The sequence below is a fragment of the Macrobrachium nipponense genome, chromosome 15 (genome assembly GCF_015104395.2).
Source record: "Macrobrachium nipponense isolate FS-2020 chromosome 15, ASM1510439v2, whole genome shotgun sequence".
Classification (NCBI taxonomy): Eukaryota; Metazoa; Arthropoda; class Malacostraca; order Decapoda; family Palaemonidae; genus Macrobrachium; species Macrobrachium nipponense.
The window spans coordinates 52117360-52124192 of NC_087208.1; the positions used below are offsets into that span (position 1 = coordinate 52117360).

At 39.2% G+C, this 6833-nt stretch overlaps 1 protein-coding gene across 11 annotated transcripts in view; it reads left to right on the forward strand.

Annotated features, from left to right (window-relative positions):
* The window catches only part of LOC135194931 (uncharacterized), a 1136289-nt gene that overhangs the window by 261074 nt on the left and 868382 nt on the right, over positions 1-6833 (forward strand). For 2 of the 11 annotated variants that reach the window (XM_064221147.1, XM_064221141.1), the window contains exons 1-2: positions 5037-5166; positions 5707-6013. The exons of 5 other annotated variants lie outside the window; for them this stretch is intronic. The gene's annotated coding sequence lies outside the window, so the exon portion shown is untranslated. Of the gene's footprint in view, positions 1-5036; positions 5175-5703; positions 6014-6833 lie in introns of those variants that run through there. 4 more of the 11 variants (XM_064221142.1, XM_064221143.1, XM_064221145.1 and 1 more) reach the window with 4 other exon arrangements.

Genomic DNA, 6833 nt, shown 5'->3' on the forward strand with positions numbered 1-6833 from the left:
GGTTATTGCTTACCTCACTACAGCCAGACGCCTGACCCTTCATCACAAATACTAAACGACTGAATACTCTAAAGGTAACAGTGATCCCTTATAGAACTGAACAGTCAAGAAAACAATCAGTCTAAGTTCATTAAAATGGATGGGAGGTAATCTTAATTAAAGGGCATCACTCCTTCACTAATTTCAAATCTAAGTATTTCCCTGATTTTGATTCATTTGTGGTAAACTGCACAATTACCACTCTATTTCTACCCAAACAAAATAAAATATAATACTGGTGGAGAACCAAAAAAATAAAATGCTCATATAAATTTTAAATATAAAAATTTTATTTTAAATTCAAAATTTATAAGTGAAATTCACAATCTCAGGGAAATTGTTATTACTTGAAAACAAAAGTTTAATTAATTCTTGAATTAATTATCAAGCAAAATTAAATCAAAGTTTATCAAGAAAATTAATTAAATTAAATCAAAGCAATAATTAAATTTGAAATGAAATTTAATTAAATACAAATTAATTTGCAAGTGTTAGATTCAAACAATTACACAATAGAATATTATTCAAACTAATTAAACAAAATAAAGACAATGCAATAAAAAACATAATGCATAATACGAAAACAATTAAAGCATTGACAGTACAAACATTTAGCATATAAAAATGGAAATGTCAAAAGAACAAAGCAAAAGAAAAATGTATTGAAAATGATAATTTTATCCAATGGTAAAATAAAACCTTGAAGTGCACTTCAAAACATTTGAAAAAAACCTGTATACGTACGCAGCTGCAGCTTCTCACTCAAGAGAAAGGCCTGTTACACACTTTTACACTTTCGTGGCGCCTTCACAAAACTATTTGAAATAATACTATGTCCAGATTCCACAAACAACACATATTTTACTAAATTATATGAGTGACCTTCTCAAATACAAATGTAAGTTACATTATTACGTTAATGAAGCACTCGCGAATGAGTGAGCGCAAGAGAGAGAGCTTTGAAAGAGAGAGAGATCCTATCCCTCAAGCCAGCGGCTAGGTCTCGGAATCGAATGAATAGTTCTCTATCTCCATATGCGTATCAGCAAATGGGCGGTTAGCAACACGAAAACATAATACGTCATCTCTATAGGGATATCGAGTATGGGCCTCTTTTGCTATGTTCATATATTTCTATGAACAAGGGCCCCTTGTTTAGGCACAGGCCAGATTGGAACTATAAAAAATTAGCTTAGGTAAGGTATTCTCAAGTCGTGAAAAAAAACCCTCTCCTGTTACTCTTTCTCTCTGTCTTACGTACGTTTTTCCTCTCTCCCCCTTATGTTTGTTTAAAAATGAAAAGTTACACTACTTCACATGTGTTATCTTTAAATGTGGGAATCTGAACACAAAAACATACATTTCATAACATGATACACAGGTTCTGAGGTGAATTAATCATATTACCAAAATTATAATTGCATTACAAAACTTATTATAAGAATATATATATATATATATATATATATATATATATATATATATATATATATATATATGTGTGTGTGTTGTGTGTGTGTGTGTGTGTATGTATATGTATATATATATGGGTGTGTATGTATAGAAACAGTTTGTATTGGTGTACTTGATCCGTGCCCCTTTGGGCTAATCCCGAACGCGGCCTATTATAACCCAACAACCCTTTTATCACGGCAGCTTGAATGTGATATGAAAGTGAAGGACGTCCTCATCGCGTGTGATATAACCCCTCCTCTCCCTCTCCCTCTCCCTCCCTCTTCTCTCTTTATTCCCTCATTGTGGACTCGACCCTGCCTAGCATCATCTGCATTTGGATTAGTAGGGATCAGTGCCCTGTCTCCCGAGATTATTAAAATGTTGGTTACTTCAACTTGGGAGGGCTTTCGTCCGGAGGTCATGTCATTTGTTAACACCGAAGATACCCTCCCTTAGGGGTGTAATGCCGTCAGTGCACCTCACGCAGTGCACTGTAGGCATTACGTGAGGTTCTTTGCAGAGTCCCTTCCTCAGGCCCGTAGCTGTAACCCCTTATCTTTCCTTTTATTGTACTTCCGTTTGTATTCTCTTTAGTAGTTGCGAGGTTTTCCTCCTGTTATGCCTTTCAAACCCTACTCTCTATTTCCCTTCCAGCGCTGAATGACCTCATAGGTCCCAGCAATTGGCATCTAGCCTAAATTCTATATTCCATTCCATTCCAAACCAGAGATGAGTGGGGATTCATAGTTGCAAAATTTGCCAAGATTTATCCTCGCAGACGACTTTGTGCGGGATCAGGGACTTCTTTATTGATTTGTATCCGTTTATTTCGTCGCTTGGCTTTCTTAAGAGCATTTTCACTGTGGCGTTACATGCAACAGCGTGAACGCGGCTTCCATGTTCAACTGGGAATCCTACTCTGGGACTCCTGAGGGGGTTAGTGCCGTTAGTCTCTTCGGCCCCTAGCTCAACCCTATCCTCTTTGTTCCTTCTTACTTACTACCCTTCAGCCCCCTGCTGCAACCCTATCCTCTTCTTCCTCTTTTTCTATCCCTTATTTAACTACCTCTTTCCTTCCACTCGCCCCTTAGCTGCAACCCTATCCTCTTTCTTCATCTTACTTACTACTTCGGCCCCACTGCACTATCTATCTTGCACCTTACTTCTTACTACCCCTTCGGCCCCTAGCAACCCAACCCTACTCTTTCTTGCACTTACTTAGCTTACTACTCGCCCCTATTCTGACCCTATCCTCTTTCACCATCTTACTTACTACCCTTCGGCCCCCAGCTGCAACCCTATACTCTTTCTTGCACCTTACTTACTTACTACCCCTCGGCCCCTAGCTGCAACCCTATCCTCTTTCTTCCATCTTACTTACTACCCTTCGGCCCCCAGCTGCAACCCTATACTCTTTCTTGCACCTTACTTACTTACTACCCTTCGGCCCCCAGCTGCAACCCTATACTCTTTCTTGCACCTTACTTACTCACTACCCTTCGGCCCCCAGCTGCAACCCTATACTCTTTTCCATCTTACTTTTTCTACCTTATCCTAAGAATTATTTCATAGTTCAACTGCAAGGCTTTCCTCCTGTTACATTTTAAAAACCTTTTTTATTCAGTGTCCTGTCAGTGCTAAGAGAACTCATAGGTCCCACGGCTTGGCCTTCAACCTTAAATTTTATGTTTCATATCCTTTTATTCGAATGGAAAAAGGAATTTCTTTTAGTAGTGACAGCGAAGAGTATACGTCTGTATGCTCTTTGGTGACATGAAGAGAGAGTGAGATGTTACCAAGTAAATATATCACTGGCACTATAACAGTGTTAGAGAGCCTGTCACGCCTATTGCAAAATGTACACAGCTTTTCATTGGGCCACTTCCTGCCCTCTCACTCCCCTGTGTCTACTGAACCTTTTAGTTTTCTGTAAAAGAAAACTTATTGAGATGACTTTTGTTTGTCTGTCCACATTTGCTCTGTCCGCCCTTAGATCTCGAAAACTACTGAGGGCAGTGGGCTACCCAATTGCAGTCCTCTAGCCTTAGCCGTTTTTTATTTCATTCAAGGTTAAAGTTAGCCCAGATCGTGTTTCTGGCACCACTTACAGGTGTCAACAAACAGGCCACCACCTGCCCGCGGCCGATAGTCATGGGCCGGGGCTGAGAGTTGCATAGAGTGTTGTACGCTGTATATCAAACTGGCTTCGGTGCTTCTGATAATATAATAAGATGATCATCTTCTGTGATGATTGATGACTCTTTTCCCGTCTCGGGCCTTATGGAGGGGCCACGCCCTTCTCTTCTCTTTCCCTTTTTGTCTTTTCTCCCTCTCTTCTCTTCTCTTCTCTTTTTTTTCCTCTTCCCTTCCCAGAGTCCCTTCCAGCTCTGGGTTCTTGTTGTTGATGGAGACTTCTTGAGGATATTGGTTCAATGGGGTTCTTCATTTTTATTTTAGTGTCATTAAAGTTTGTTATTTTTATTTTCATCGGTCTTGGCGCCTCATTTGTATTCGTCTGTTTTTATTTTCATTATTTGTGGCTCTTCATTTTTTAATTGGTTGTTTTTATTTCCATCGTTTTTGGATCTTCATTTTTAAATCTCTGATATAATAGTGCGTGCAGTCACTACCTCAGTTGGAATGATAATAGTACTGTTTCTTTAGGAAAGCTTAAGTATGTGAACTCTGGTCACGTGCCCATTAAACCAGGTCTCTCTCTCTCTCTCTCTCTCTGTCTCTCTCTCTCTTCAGATTAATTTTATGTAACTGATTTTCTGTATTGTAGAGCTCCCATGTAGTATACATAAGCTTTAGACTGGGTTATGTATATATTTTTTTTATTCAGACATTTTAATACAAATTTCTTATTAGGGACTAACATTATATATGTCAGTCGTGAATTCTAGTGCTTTTCTACCTGCAAACAGAAGAGGAAATAGACAGAGACAGACAGACGTGTGAGACTTGCACCGGGAGGAAGTGGCTTTGTAGGTAGGTAGAGAGAGAGAGAGAGAGAGAGAGAGAGAGAGAGAGAGGAGAGAGAGAGCAGGATTACCCGTTGGAGGACGTTTTTTTATAGTTATAGTTTATATAGGTGTCCGCTAACGTTATAGAGTGTATTACAGGGTATTTAGTATAGTGCGCTCATAACGGATGTTGTAGCTACTGTGTCACTTGGTAACTGGGTCTTGGGAGACCACGTGGAATTGATTTGCAGTTTTGCCTTCGGAGAGAGAGAGAGAGAGAGAGAGAGAGAGAGAGAGAGAGAGAGAGAGAGATAGTAATAATAATTGCTGTGTAGCTTGGGTCGGGGAAGAGATGCTGGTTTGCAAGTTTCTCTCTCTCTAGAGAAATATATATAGTAATAATTGCTGTATAGCTTAGGTCAGGGGAGAGATTGTTGGTATGCAAGTTTCTCTCTCTCTTGCTGCGGCTGCTACTGCAACTGCTGCTGGGGGTGGGAAAGAGAGCGAGAGTGGAGCGAAAGAGAGTGAGAGGAGGCAGGAGGGTGACACGAGCGTTCAGTTGACCGAAGTAGTGGCTGGCTGGCCCCGTCCAGTGGCACAAACATTCTCCTCACTTCTCACATCTCAGTGTGGTCTGAGCCAGTGAGTGTGGTGGGCGTGTTTTGTTGCCGTCAGTGGAGGGACCCGGGGGAACCGCTTAGTGTGGGTTCGTGCGTGCGTTGTGTTGCTTGCAGTTTGTTGTTGTTCTTTTTATCTGTCAGCCAGCCAGTGAAGCGTCAAATCTTGCGTTTCACGCGTGCCTTACAAGAGTTACCTCGCTGGTTTTTCTTCGTTTTTACGCAGTGCTCAGAGAAAGAAAAGTGAAATTTTAAAATATAGTTTCAGCTCTGATAAATCATCGTTTACATTTTGACGTCACCAAAATAATTGTTGTTTACATTCTGAAATGAGAGGAAGTGAAATAATGCACGCGTTTCAACTCTGATAAATTATATTGTTTACATTTTGACGGATAAATTATATTGTGTACATTTTGACGTCAACAGATTAATTATTGTACAGATAAATCTTTGTTTATATTTTGACGTCAACAAATTCATTATTGTTTACATTCTGAAATGAGAGAAAGTGAAATAATATACGTCTGTCAACTCTGATAAATTTTATTGTTTATATTTTTCTTGTTAATCGATCGCTGTTTACATTTGGACGGATGAATTATTGTTCATATTTTTGGTGCTAGTAGATCGCTGTTTACATTTTGACGTCAGTGGCGTTGACTGGGAACTTGCCCGTGATAAATTGTACGTTCAAAAACGGTTTAAATGAGTACAAAACGAACCCAGTGAAAAATGACTTAATTAGTGGTTATAACACCTACTCGACCCTGCCTGCCTCTTGATAAATGAGAACAGAAGAAAGAAAAGAAGACCAGGCACCGGTGTGTTCCAGAGGAATATAATATAGTACATTGCACAGGGCCACACTCGCTCACCGTATCGTTATCATTATCTTCGGGATACTAACAATTCGATCTCACGCCTCCGATGAAAGTGAGTTGTCTGTCAGTTTTTATCAGATTTCCCCCCCCCCCTCTCTCTCTCTCTCTCTCTCTCTCTCTCTCTCTCTCTCTCTTTTTGATTGCTTCATCAGTGTTGTTGGTCATGTTTAGATAAGCATCCTTCTTTTGTAATGCGATATTTTTTTTTTATTTTACTTTTCTCTCTCTCTCTCTCTCAGTTCTTTTTTTTATTATTATTATTGTTTCACCTGTATTGTTGCCAGGTTCAAATAAGTCTCCTAAATCTAAAAACAACCATAATGATATCATTGTTTTCAAATTATGTTTCTCTCTCTCTCTCTCTCTCTCTCTCTGTTTTTTATTGTTTCACCTGTATTGTTTTCAGGTTCAGATGGGCATCTTAAAACATTGATGATATTGCTTTAGAAGTGATGATTCTCTCTCTCTCTCTCTCTCTCTCTCTCTCTCTCTCTCTCTCTCTCTCTGACTGTTTCAGTTGTATTATCGTCATGTCGAAATGAACTTCCGTTCATTATGACGATGTTCGTTATTGTTTAAGAGTGCAGTAATTTATAGCCCTGAATGTTTATAACATTCCGTGTAATACCTGGCGTTATTAAACCATATCTGTAAGTATTCTCAACGTTCCTTGTAATACTTTGCGTTATTGGACTAATGTCTCTTCATCCGTACCATGAGTGAAGTGGCCCTATTTTCGAGTGGAAGATAGGTGCAGTTTTATTGACCTCGCCTGCAAATTCGAACAAACTTTTTTTTTTTTTGTTAGACGTAGGTGGTATTCGTAATACCCATTTCATTTTGGATCGTGTTAGTAGTGCCTGATTAATTAT